This window comes from Atractosteus spatula, chromosome 13, assembly GCF_055471065.1.
Source record: "Atractosteus spatula isolate fAtrSpa1 chromosome 13, fAtrSpa1.hap1, whole genome shotgun sequence".
NCBI classification, from domain to species: domain Eukaryota; kingdom Metazoa; phylum Chordata; class Actinopteri; order Semionotiformes; family Lepisosteidae; genus Atractosteus; species Atractosteus spatula.
The window spans coordinates 31542345-31554905 of record NC_142718.1 but is presented as its reverse complement, the minus strand read 5'-3'; the positions used below and the strand labels follow the sequence as shown (position 1 = coordinate 31554905).

Below are 12561 nucleotides of genomic sequence, written 5' to 3'. Positions count from 1 at the left end.
TTGTGTTTATAGAGCACAGTCTGGTGTGCATCGTTTCATAATTTTGTAACATTAACCCGGAAAATGAAACTTTCTTGCGTGCTACTTCAGTGATTCAAAGCCCATCCACTCACTTGCATCCGAGTTTAATACAATAAACGATCGTGCAGTGTAACCTTGCACTGTATTCACAGTGAGGAAGCCACAGGGGGGAAAAGCGCATTCAATCACATAATTCAAAAATTAACATCGATTCGCTTTTGTCATTGTTCAAGCTTTTCGTACCAGCCTTTCGATTATTAGAGAAAAAAAACGCAACATCCGTGTTCAGTTCAAAGTTTCTTTATTGGAAATCCAGCAATAAAGAGCAGTATTTCTAATACTGGTATACATCCTACGTTTTATGAATTGCAATGATGTCCACAAGGTAGCATGCTACCAGCCCTCGTCAGTTCATGAACACTTGAACTACTTACAGGAATATCACTAATGTGGTAACATGCCCGTTCCAGACAACTGTGGGGTTCTGATCAAAATAAATGAAATTCACCGCCCACAGTATTTGTGTCCATTACGGCACATGAGACTAGGACTGTTCCTGGACGTTTGCTCTCTCCAGTAGAGGACGGTGTTCTTCATTGCCCATCAGCACGTTTACAAACATCACCACTTCACTGCCCAGGCGCCCCTGTATATGAGAGAAAGTAGATAAGCACAGTATACGGTATATAACATAATACAACACATTCTTAGTATAGTTCATAGTACATAGACATGCTTTATTGCTAGTTTCACAAAACGTTTTTTAGTTACGAGACTAAGTGGCGGTTCATCAAATATCACTTTAAGATAGGATCATTAGGAATCATTTAAAATGCTGCGTTTTTTAAGCACTTTCTCGTTTTAAAGATAAATGTGCTGCCATTATTCTTTAGCGATAAATGATTATTTGAACTTCACAGAGCGTGTGCACGGTAAGGCCGGATGCTGTACTATATTTACGGTACTTACACCAGTATACGTTTACATCTACATTGATTTTTTTACATAAATGCATTTCTTTATGAAAGTTGAAAGATTTTTTTTTGCTAGCAAACTGTGACAAGTAAATAGACATGTCTTACAACTATATTTTGTTTTTTTCTAGCTAGGAAAACTAGAAAATGAATTCACATCAGGCTGTAAGAGGTGGAATCCACATTGAAACCTTCAGCCATTATAGTCAATGGTATTGGTTAATTGCTAAAATAATGTGGCACAAAATCAGCAATCGGTGATATTCTGTAGTTGTTAATGATACTAGTGTGAAATATATTATGATAGTTGTTTATTGTTTTTCGATACACAATATTTCTTTCACCTCTTTCTTTTTTCAAATGTTATTGGAGATGTTACAATACAATTAAAACATAATCTATATAAATGATCAAAAATGGCAAATGAAGCAGTTACCAATTTAAAACATGCCATTGTTGGACCATGCCTGGCTGAAATGGCAGCCCAGCATCTGAACTTACACATGAAGGAGAAGCACAAGGCTCGCGCACACTACCTAGACTGGGCTTAACAAGAGTCTAATGAGCAAACACTGCCAGCAGGACATAGCTTAATCCTTTGGTTGATACCAACAGGCACCTACTGAATATTGGCCAATTTAAGAATGGCACTGGGAATCGCCACTTGTCCATTTTTTTTCTCTACAAAGGCGATTTTTGTACTTCGCTTGGTTTGGCTGGAAAAGCGATGCCTCACAAGCAAAATTCCAGATCTGTATTGTGCCCAAGTGCATCATTCAATATGACACTCTTGTAAACCTGGCAAACGGCTTTAATGAACTTTTAGTCCGCTATCACTTTTCACCCACAGAAATCCGCCACAATCAGGACTATAAGAAGTAATCTGGTGCTGCACAGCCCTGTTATACAGTATTTCCAGGAGAAGTAGCAGAATTCAGCTTTTCAGTTGTTACCATAGCATCAAAGAATTAAGGCACTGGTGCTGTTCTGAAACCAGGAAGCGTGTTCTCATAATGAATTTTGATAATGATCCGCTAGCACACTTAAGGTTAGTATTGAATGCAGGATGGGGTGGTTTGAAACTAGACTGGTGGGGAAATTTGGTTTATTTTGTGACTGTCAATCCTAAAGAAACACAAAGTTCTGTTTTCTTCACTTGGCTGATTTTCTTTTTTTTTTTTAGTGTCCATATGTTAAAAATCTAAGAATTGAATACTTTGCATTATTAATTGATTTTTAAATAGTGTGAGAGAGACAAGGGAAAGCTACAAGCTACAATATAAGCTGCTGAATTACAATGATTATGGCATTTCTTGTTTTTCACTAGAGATGCTATAAACTTCACTGCAACCCTGTATTAGATAAAGTAACTAACAAAAATGGACTGATAATGTTTTCTGGACCTTCGAAGATTATCGCACAAAAAATAGCACTGCCTACTTGTATGCAGTTAAGTTGCATAAATATACAACCTGAGTGATGCAAAACAAATATGTGAAAAACAAATACAATTTCAAAAAGTGTCCTATTGTAAGGACAGAACTGAGACAGAATGGAGGTAATCTTATTCCTTTCCCCTTGGTCACTTGCCTTGGTCAAGGAATGAAGGTGTAAATCCTTATTTAAACTGTGGCGGTGTGCTGCATTCAGTGAACAGGATGCGAATACTGCCCTGACCTGCTGTCAACCTCAAACTTTAAAGGTTTCACTCTTTTTCAAGTAATTGTTTAACCCATTACATATTTTGAAACAGTTCCCAACAGCTTTATATTGTATTTACTCTGAAACCAAGGAACACACCTAGGTATTTGAGAACAAAAAAAAACATCTGTTCAACTGTTTGGCCCAACGTTCTTGGTGGTTTAAGAATAGTTTATTGATTCACTTATTTTCAATTCATATTTTCTTATTATTTCCACCACAACATTCTTAAAAATCTGTGATTATCAAGGTGATAAACTAATATTCAAAATATTATTTAAATGATAACAATCAGTGTTAATGTTTTGTTGATGCAAATGCATGACATCCATAACACACACAGCATCTCTTCATCACTCTTTCTGCGGTTAATTCCGAGTTGCGATTGTTCAGATAAGTTTCCTCTGGTGCAGTTTTGTCTGTGAATTCAAGGGCAAAAGGTTTGAGACTAGCTAGACATCTGCTACAGTGTTATTTTTTCTTTATTTTTACAAAGCTAATTGCCTTATATAAATTACACATTTAAAGTACTGACAGCTTGACTCCACCGATTACATTAATTTAGGGAACCCTTATATTTTAAAAGGCAGATTTTGCTACATGTTATGGAGTAAATATAATAAGTGTTGAATAGCAGCATCAGCCCTGTCCTGTCACTGGTACAATTTACCAGCAAATATGAGAAACTAGTAAAGGTGGTAGGCATTTGGAGTACACTTTGAGCTCTATAACCCAGACATCACTGATTCACATCCGGACTATGTCATTAGCCTAATGTCACCAGGATTCCCCAAACATCAGCCCACACACATGGCTGAATGCTAGAGTTCAATGGGCTAGAGGTGACCAGGGTTTTTTCAGCTTGCCTTGCAGCAATGACTCCTGGGACCTGCAGGGTACGTAGAAGTTGTGCAGTGATGTCCGCACGCAGATAATGAAAGGGTCTGACAGGGATTCATTTCAGAGGAACGTGACTTCTCTCTTTCTCTGACATATGGGACATACCTGTAGCATAAAGCAGTGTTCACAAACAATTTTAACTAGTGTCGGCAGGAAACCCAAAATAACTGTCCATTTAACACTCAGAGAAACAGAAAAAAAAATTGAGGAATAAATCTTTGTAAACTAAACCATAAAGTTCTCATTGGTAATGTGAAAGAATTTCAGCATTGTTTTGACACATTATGAGTATCTGAATTACTAGCTGAGTTAATTTGGATGAATCTGTATATTATGGTCCCTGCATCATCTTTTCTTGTTGCCAGCTGAAACTAATTTCTTCCAGCTGCTTGGCAAAATGATACAATTCACTGCAGGACCTGAAAAGACATTTGCTTAAGCATTTTTTTAATGGCCTGTGGTTTTCCCCTAAAAACACTTACAATATGCACATGGAATAGCTATAGAGCCACGTTACAGCCAAGTGCCCATGTAACAAATTAGTTTACTCCCTAGCATGACTTACAGGCAGCTAGAGAGGCAGACCCACAGAGTGGACACCTAGAGGTACCTGCATCTTAGCTTTTATCCACAAGGTGTTCTGAATATATTTCTCTCAGAATGAAATACAGTACTGGGCTGCAGGAGACAACTAAAACTCAGAGACACCTACAGATTGTTAAAATAATGTCATACTGACAGCACCTCAAGGCATTAGGTCTACTTACTGTAGTTCAATTAATCCAGATCACTGCTATACTCCTACTGTGCACTGTGGCAAGCAGTTCATTGGGCCTTCCCAGTAAGCCCTTATATCTTTGCTTTATGAGGTACACACCTTCTCAAGCACAAATAAGAAAAGCTACAGGAGGTTTGAATGTTGCATACTAATTTAAAGAATCACTTTCTGAGAAACACAAATGCATGTATGACCTTTCTTGGTCTATTACACAATCTAACAAGAGACCACAGGACATTTATTTTCACATACAGTACTGGGATCTGCAATTTAAACACTCATTTTCATTTTAAGCTTCTTTAAGACTAGATGCAATATACAATATACTGTAAGCTGTGAAGCTGTGAAAACACAGTTTACGGAGTTCCTTTTAGATGCTGAGTATCTGTTGTATTATCTGAAAAGTAATTTTTACTTTACAGATTGTATACAACAGCAGTTAGTCTAACGGGTATAACATTCACATAAGTGGGCACTTAGAAAACAAATGAAAGAGACAAAACATACACCTTAGCCAATGTATTTTTGTTAGAAGCTGGTATCCAATTAAAGTCAAATTCTTCAATTTACACTTACAAGCCTGTAGAACCCCTTCACCAGTACACAGAACTACTTTAGAAATGTGATAAAATTTTCTCTCCTTATTCTCAAGCCATACTAACTCATTAATGTGTTTTAGTATTATAAGAATTTATGTTATACTTAAGAAAATACTAAAGCTGTCATCCTGTTTTCAGACAGGAGGGGTTATCTTGTTGTTATTGATGACAAACTCACTGCAGCCTACTATGCAGACCACACTGAGACCTGTTCTCTAGCCATTACAGACACATCAATGTCCAGCATAATCTCTTAATCTTTCATCATGAAATACTCATCCACAAATAGTTAGGTTACTCAAGACGTCCTATATCAGTCTGGGATCAGCACTATGCACTTACCCCCTTTAGCACTACATCTAAACCCTATTGAGAATGTTTCAGGAGAGATGGACAGACACTTATTTTAACATCAATCACCACTACATAATGTTGTAAATCAGGCAGCTGCTTTACAGATCGAATAGAGGAGCATCCCTGTGGTTTGTATACAGCATTTCTGCCATCTATGCCATGTCATTAGCTTATTTTCCAACTAATTGTTATCACACCAGGTTTACATCAATTATGCAGGAGCTCCTGACTTGAACACACCATGTGACCAATGTCACACGTGATCATCTACCTTTCTTCTTAGAAACTAGTTTAGAAAAGATTAAATTATATCACAGCAACATCTTGTAGAACAAACCCATCTTGATCTTGTTTACTGTTTATTTTTAATGTGGGGTTGTGTTTTAAGGTGTTTCACATGTTTTTGTTCACTCTTTCTTTGTAGAAGTTTAAGATGAATCATCAATACTTAAAGTGTTGTATTGGTATGACATCAATCCCTGGCACAACATCTACATGAGGGATTCTCAAGAAAGAGGTGTACTGAGATGGTTTTATTCAGATTGGTCAAGGAAAGTGCACATGTGCTCTTACATATGTGCACTCTCAGTAGCTTCACTTCTAGTGACTGGTCAGGTCATACTGGAGCTGAGAAGCTTGGACACAATATCTCAGCATAGCATATACAGAAGAAGTACTGTGACCTTTGACACACAGTGTAAGACTTCTCTCTTGGGGAATGGTGATATATCAGGCAGCAGTTAGACTTCCATTACAGATGTCCAGTTGTGACCATCTTGCACCCCAAAATGCAATCCACATCTTAGAGAGTCAGGCCTATCACCTAGGGAACTAAATTCAAAACCTCACTTATGGACTACAAGGCAAGTAGTAGAAAGCAGCAGTGTAGAGTGAGCATGGAGTAGGAGTTAAAGATCCAGACTCTGGACCATAGAGTTGTAGACCCAAATCATGGGTTCTGCTGTTGTACACCAGAGCAAGGTACTCCATTAAGCACACTCCACTTAAATCTTTTGTACAAATAGGCACTCTCTCCAGGTCATCACTGTAAATTGGCTCTCAGTTGACTTGTTTGGTTAAAATAAAGGACCAAATAAATATACACTAGAAGGTCACAGATGAGACGGTACCATTCAACCAATTTTGCATGTTTGGTTCTATGTATCTATAGTCCTAGAGCCCATACAGGTTACACATTATAGTTACATCTTATATTTAGAAATAATCTTTTAGGGCTAAAGATTACTTGAAGCCCTTCCTTGAAAAGGGCCAATTTGGATTAGCCAATGATTGCTAGCCATCGTATCTTTGAAATGGACAAGATAATCAGAGCATCAGGCAAAACCCAAATGAGAACACGTGCAAAACTCTATACAGGCAGTTGCTCCAATTAGATTTGAACCCAAAATGGTTAGAAGGCAACATTGCTAACCACTACACCCCCCTTGAACAACATTTTTCCTATGGTTAAGTTTTTTTGGGGGGTGAACAGCAATTACTTACGACAGCTAAAAAATCCTCAAAAAAGGCTTCTCAGAAGTTACAGTGCATAAAAAACCTCTTCAGAAGTGAAACACAATTGACAAAACAGAGAATTAATCATACGATTTATTGAAATGTGTCACTGCTTTTCTTTGTAATTCCCATGATTTCCAGATAACATAAATATGTGAACCAACAGAGAATTCAGCCAGTACCTTTTTTTTAAAACTGGAATGCCTTGCACAGTTATCAGTAGAACAATTAATTAATTGACTGATTCATTTTGAATAAGGGATTTATTAAAGTATTTATATATAATATCCTAAATCTACTGTTATTCATTTGCCAATTACAATTAAGAGTTTAAAATATAATTAAGCAATTTAATTGCCCATTGAACAGTTGAATTACTAAGTACCTTATTTATATGCATATTTTAATTGCCAATCATTACAGGGGAGGGAGCTAATCAAGTGCAATCAAATCAGCAGAGCAAAGTTATTTCTTAAGAATGAAATGTTGAACTATCAGAAGAAAAAAATATGTTCTTAGAAAAGGTCAGATTTGAAATCTGTAGTAAATAAACACCTTTTTCCATCTTTTCAGTGAAACACTACCACTAAATTACATTTTAAAAAAGGGCTGACACAGCAGACTTAAAGACGTTTACTCCACTGAAAAAAGCAGCACCATTTCCCTAAGAGGAAAAGAAAAACAAATTAATAGAGTTTGACTGCATAATAATAAGTGGCTAACTAGTAACTAATAGATTTTAATGTTTGTATCATATGTGGATACTGTCAACTTTCTAAAGAAAAAATGAATTAATTCACTAAGCAATATTGATCTAAGCAAATAAGGCTTTTTTAAATTAACAAATTACAAAAAGCAGAAATACAAAACATATAGTAGCCAATAATTGATCCAAAGCTACGTAAGTTAAGGACTTACAGTAAAGTAAAATAAAGTGATAACTTGAAATTATAATGCTATGTTTTCTTTAAATAAACTGCCCATACTGGGGTACTCTTTTGAAAACTATCTGATAACTTGGAGCATGTATAATTAAGTATAAATAACGCTATTACAGTATAAATGAGCTCTAGGCTACAGTAATATTTCCATAGAGATGTAACAATGTAAAAGCAGGCCTTACTTAACAGACAGCAGTTTAAACATTTTTACACAACTATTTTAGAATGTTTAAAATGTATGGATTCTTATAGATTAAGATTCTGTTGTGCACAGGAGTACAAAAATATTTTATTCTAATTATTAAGAAACGTGACACATATTTACATCATACAAATTAACCTGCACAGACGCTTAAGCCAATGTATGAAGTGTAGCACTCACTGTACACGTAAAAAACAGCAACCTTTATACTGTATGTCAATGCATTACTGCATACAGTAGGAAGCTTTGTCCAGCACGAAGGTAAATACTTCATAAACTGCAGTATGTACCTTTGGCCACGATCATGGCAATTTAAGGTATAGTATCACTTATCATTTTAATTTAATCTGGAGCTCTTTACCTCGCTCAAAGAAATTTATCATTGCCAGTGCAATGTCACGGTAATTTCATTCAGAATGTGTATGATTGATTTACTTCAAGGCAAAAGGCTAAATAAACCATATGGCGACATGTTGCTTCCCATATGTTATTCGCACATCAATGACCAAGCAACTATTATGAAACATCTGCAATGAGCACAAATCCAGCTGTTTCCATGGCTGAAAAATGCCTTTATTAATCAAGCGATATAAACCAACAATACTGTATATAACAGACCTGAATTAAATTAAAATACAAAGCAGGGAAGATCAGAAATTAGGAAATATTCTCCATGCTCGAAGTTATTAGTCTTTGCCTTTCTAGTCCACTGTATTTTTGTTTTGATGAAATGGTCAGAGTTTTATTACGAATGACACAACTACTATATCGGTAATATAATATTTAACCACAGACCACAGCAAACTGCATGAGAACTCTGCACAAAACTAAGGACTTCAAAAACGACATGCATTACTCTAGTGGCGGTAAGGATTTCCTTATCCCCACACATACCGTTTTCCTTGTCATATTTCAGTTATAAGAAATACTTACGTTTTAGTTAAAACATGTCGCAGAAAAAAAAATGGCAAAATGAATACCATCCTCGGGTAAACGCGCCTTCTAAGCTCGCTAACCTGCCGTCTAAACACAAGTAGTCCTTTTCCCCGTATAACAGGGCGTTGATGATAGCTGAATCCCGCCAAACATTATTCTAAGACTGAAATTAAGGATATTTTTCCCCCAGTGCAAACTCCAAGATCAGACGTTTCATCTCATAAAGACCTCCATTGTAGCAATGCAGCGCAGCGCGAGCCAGTCCGAGCACACTATTGTTCATCACAGCAGACAACTGCGTCAGTCAGAGCGTCACAAGCCTCCGTCTCCGTGACGACAGAGGCCGTGCGCCTTCAAGACTGTATAAATACATTAAGGAACCTCGCGCACACAGCGGAACTCGCTGTTTCCATTGCAGTGGGATGTGCTACCTTTATAAATGCCCCCCCCCCCTCCTCCCCCGCCCACAGAAAAACACGTGTAACGCTTCATATCGAAATACCCAGGAAGAAGGAAGAAATGATATTCTTATGCTTAAAAAACAGATTTAAATAATAAGAGGTTATCTCACATATTTACCAATTCGTGTTGATTAATATAAAAGTCGTGGTTTTTGTTGTTAAACTTGTGACTTTTCATTTAGGCGGTGGTGGTGTGTGCCTTTTCTAACACAAAAGTTATAAACTTCAACGGCAGGTCGTGCCAGAGAAGTAAGAAGGAAATATCCCAGTCTATGTAGTTTGGGCGAAAAAAAGTCTGTGATGTTTTTATTTTTAGAACTAAACTTTAACACGAGAAATGCACACATATTGCATACATGCAAGCAACATAAGTTCTTGTTTTCCGGATTTTAAAGATTTATCATCTGATACTTTTTAATATGTCAAGATTAAATGCGGTCTTTTCGGTAAAAGTGGAAGCAATTTACCCTGGGTACTTTGAACGAAGAGAAACGGTAACGAGCCGGTAGTAAAAAATACCATGGAGATGCCGGGGATTGAACCCGGGACCTCACACATGCGAAGCGTGCGCTCTACCACTGAGCTACATCCCCACGTCGGAAACCATTGAACCCTTTTATACTTTAGTAGAGTAAGATTTTTTCATTATACGATTAATTGCTATAAATTATGTATTTTTCTTATAATTGATTATTCGTCTACTCAAATATTAAATATTACATACCTGCTACTAATATCCTGTAACGAAATAATTTGACATCGACATTCAAGTAAAATACAAAAAAGCACTGCGTTAACTCGTGTTACACAAGTACCGAACAGTATGTTTAAAGAAAAATAAAAAGACTGTTTTATTTTCTCCTGTTTGAAAATATTAGTTGCCAAACCGCTTAGAAGACCTGGACACAAGTTGCTTATTAGAAAATATGTATTTTTAAAATTTCAAATTAACTGAAAGAAAACCGCTTTCAATACGATTATGTCTCTTTCATAGATTTTTATTTGTTTCTATAATAATTTCCTTGCAAATGGGTACTTATTGGAGACTCTTAATATTAACCCCTCTGTAACTGGCCACTTTCTAAATTAGGCCACCTTCCATCTAGCATTGCTGCCTTACAGAGCTCTGGTCCTGAGATCAGTTCTTGGGGTTCGATCTGTGTGGAGTTTGTATGTTCTCCCCGTGATCGAGTGGGTCTCCTCCCACAGTCCAAAGACATACTCTTTGATTTGGCTAGGTTAATTGGCTTCTGGGAACATTGGCCCTATTGCTTGTGTGTGCGTGTCTGTGTCTGTGTGTGCCTTGCGATGGACTGAAGTCCCATCCAGGGTGTAGCCTGCCAAACACCCCCTGATAGGTTTCATATCCCCCACATCCCTGTGTTGGATAAAGTAATTAAAAAATGTATGGATGGACTGTCCATCTCCAACCTATAGCGTGATTTGACAGGGAAATCACACTATACATTACCAAATAGCATGAAGTGGAGTTCAGACAACCTCATCGACACAACAAGCTGAAATGTTGAAGGATGAAGTGGCAATCAGTTTCACAGCCCTTGATTTAAAAGCATAGGGACCACAGCCCGGTGGACTACTGCCAAAGAGCAATTGCAGCAATCTTAAAGAACAGTGAGCAAGCATAACCTGGAGACTCTCAACCTATTAATCTTATTTCACACTCCAGCAAAATCCATTCCCTATGCAGAATCAAATGAACCTGAAGCAAAGACAGTGCATTCCTCACACCCAGTCCAAGCACCAAAGAAGATTATGACTTCTTGATTAGAAGACATTTTTTTTCCTCATGAAAAATGTGCAAAGAGACTTACAGACCAAGAAGACCGTTTTGCCTGCTGTTTGATACAATCAGAAAGAGATTGTAAGCATAGCATACACATTAACACAGTTTGGTTATCAGAACCATAGGAGTTAAATAGAAATATCTACTTTTCCTTATCATTGCTGAAGGAAATAAAAACTTGTACAATGTAGGGTTTGTCTTGAAATTCTAATTAACCTACATAGGTAGTATTCAATGCTGTTTCAGGTAGGCTGGCATGCACCAGGTTTCATAGGAAATTTATAATTGGCAATAAGTAAGGGCCTCTCAAGGGAATTGGTAATGGTAGTGGTAATAAATATCAATTAAGTGTGCAATTGGGGCAATAAAATCATTAAGAGTCATAAGGTGGAATTAAAACCTACAAAGACAGCTGTCCCCCAGGACCAGGAATATCAGTGATCAAGAGCACAAGATGCACTTAAAAATAAACTGACATTACATTTGTACGTATGATGTTACTGAAAATAATTCTTCAGTGTTCTTAAGTTACCACAATTACCTTGCATGGTGCCTGTTTGCTGAGAAATCAAGAAGGTCAGGCAAGGTGCTGTATTCTGTGATAAGGTCAGCATTCTCTGGATGTCATACAAGTCACAAACTTTTCCTCTACTCTGCAAATGCTGGTGCTGCTGCAAGGACCACTGAGAGAATAGTAATTATATTTAATTATTATGAAGGAGCAAGTAAAGGGTTACCCCATGCTGAAAAGAGAAGAAAAGAAACACAACGTTTTGGCTTTGGAGCCTTCTTAAGAGTGTGAAAAAGGCTCCATAGCTGAAATGTTGTGCATCTTTTCTGCTCTTTTCAGCATGGAATAAACATTTATTTGATCCTTTGCAGCCTACACATGCTGTGGGAGGTACCTACCCGAACATATTTAATGTATTTCAGCCTGCACTGTGCAGCTTATCAATAATTAAGTACTGTGAATTTGACTTAAAAATCACTTTAAAATGAGTAATTATCACGAGCGCCAGTTACCCCATAGTTAAATTAATGTTCGCCTCAACTCACATCACACCTCTTAACTACTGCACATTAGAAGAAAGTTCTGGAAAACTTTTGTCAATACCAAAATGCATCAGTGAACTCAACAATAAAATAGTCTCAAGTCCTATATTACATATTTAGATTAAAAGATTGTGTAATTTTGTTGAGAAACCACCAGCGAAAATGTATGCCTTCAGTTACCCCACTACAAATAAAATACAGTAGGTGCGTTACAACCTAACCCTGTTAATCGAATGCACCGCCCCTTTTAGAATATAATTGGACAAGGAATCTGTTCCTGGCGCTCGACTGGATTGTTACACGCGTCAATCATACCGCTTTA

General features: G+C 37.0%; 1 long non-coding RNA gene and 1 other non-coding gene across 2 annotated transcripts; both read right to left on the bottom strand.

The window, feature by feature from the left end:
- Positions 1–307: 307 nt before the first annotated feature.
- LOC148822071 (uncharacterized) lies at positions 308–9196 on the bottom strand. The gene is made up of 2 exons (XR_016093897.1): positions 8919–9196; positions 308–667 (listed from the first exon to the last, which is right to left on the bottom strand). It is a non-coding gene; the product is annotated as an uncharacterized LOC148822071 (long non-coding RNA).
- Positions 9197–9903: 707 nt separating this feature from the next.
- trnaa-cgc (transfer RNA alanine (anticodon CGC)) lies at positions 9904–9975 on the bottom strand. The gene has a single exon. It is a non-coding gene; the product is annotated as a tRNA-Ala (tRNA).
- Between the last annotated feature and the right edge of the window lie 2586 nt (positions 9976–12561).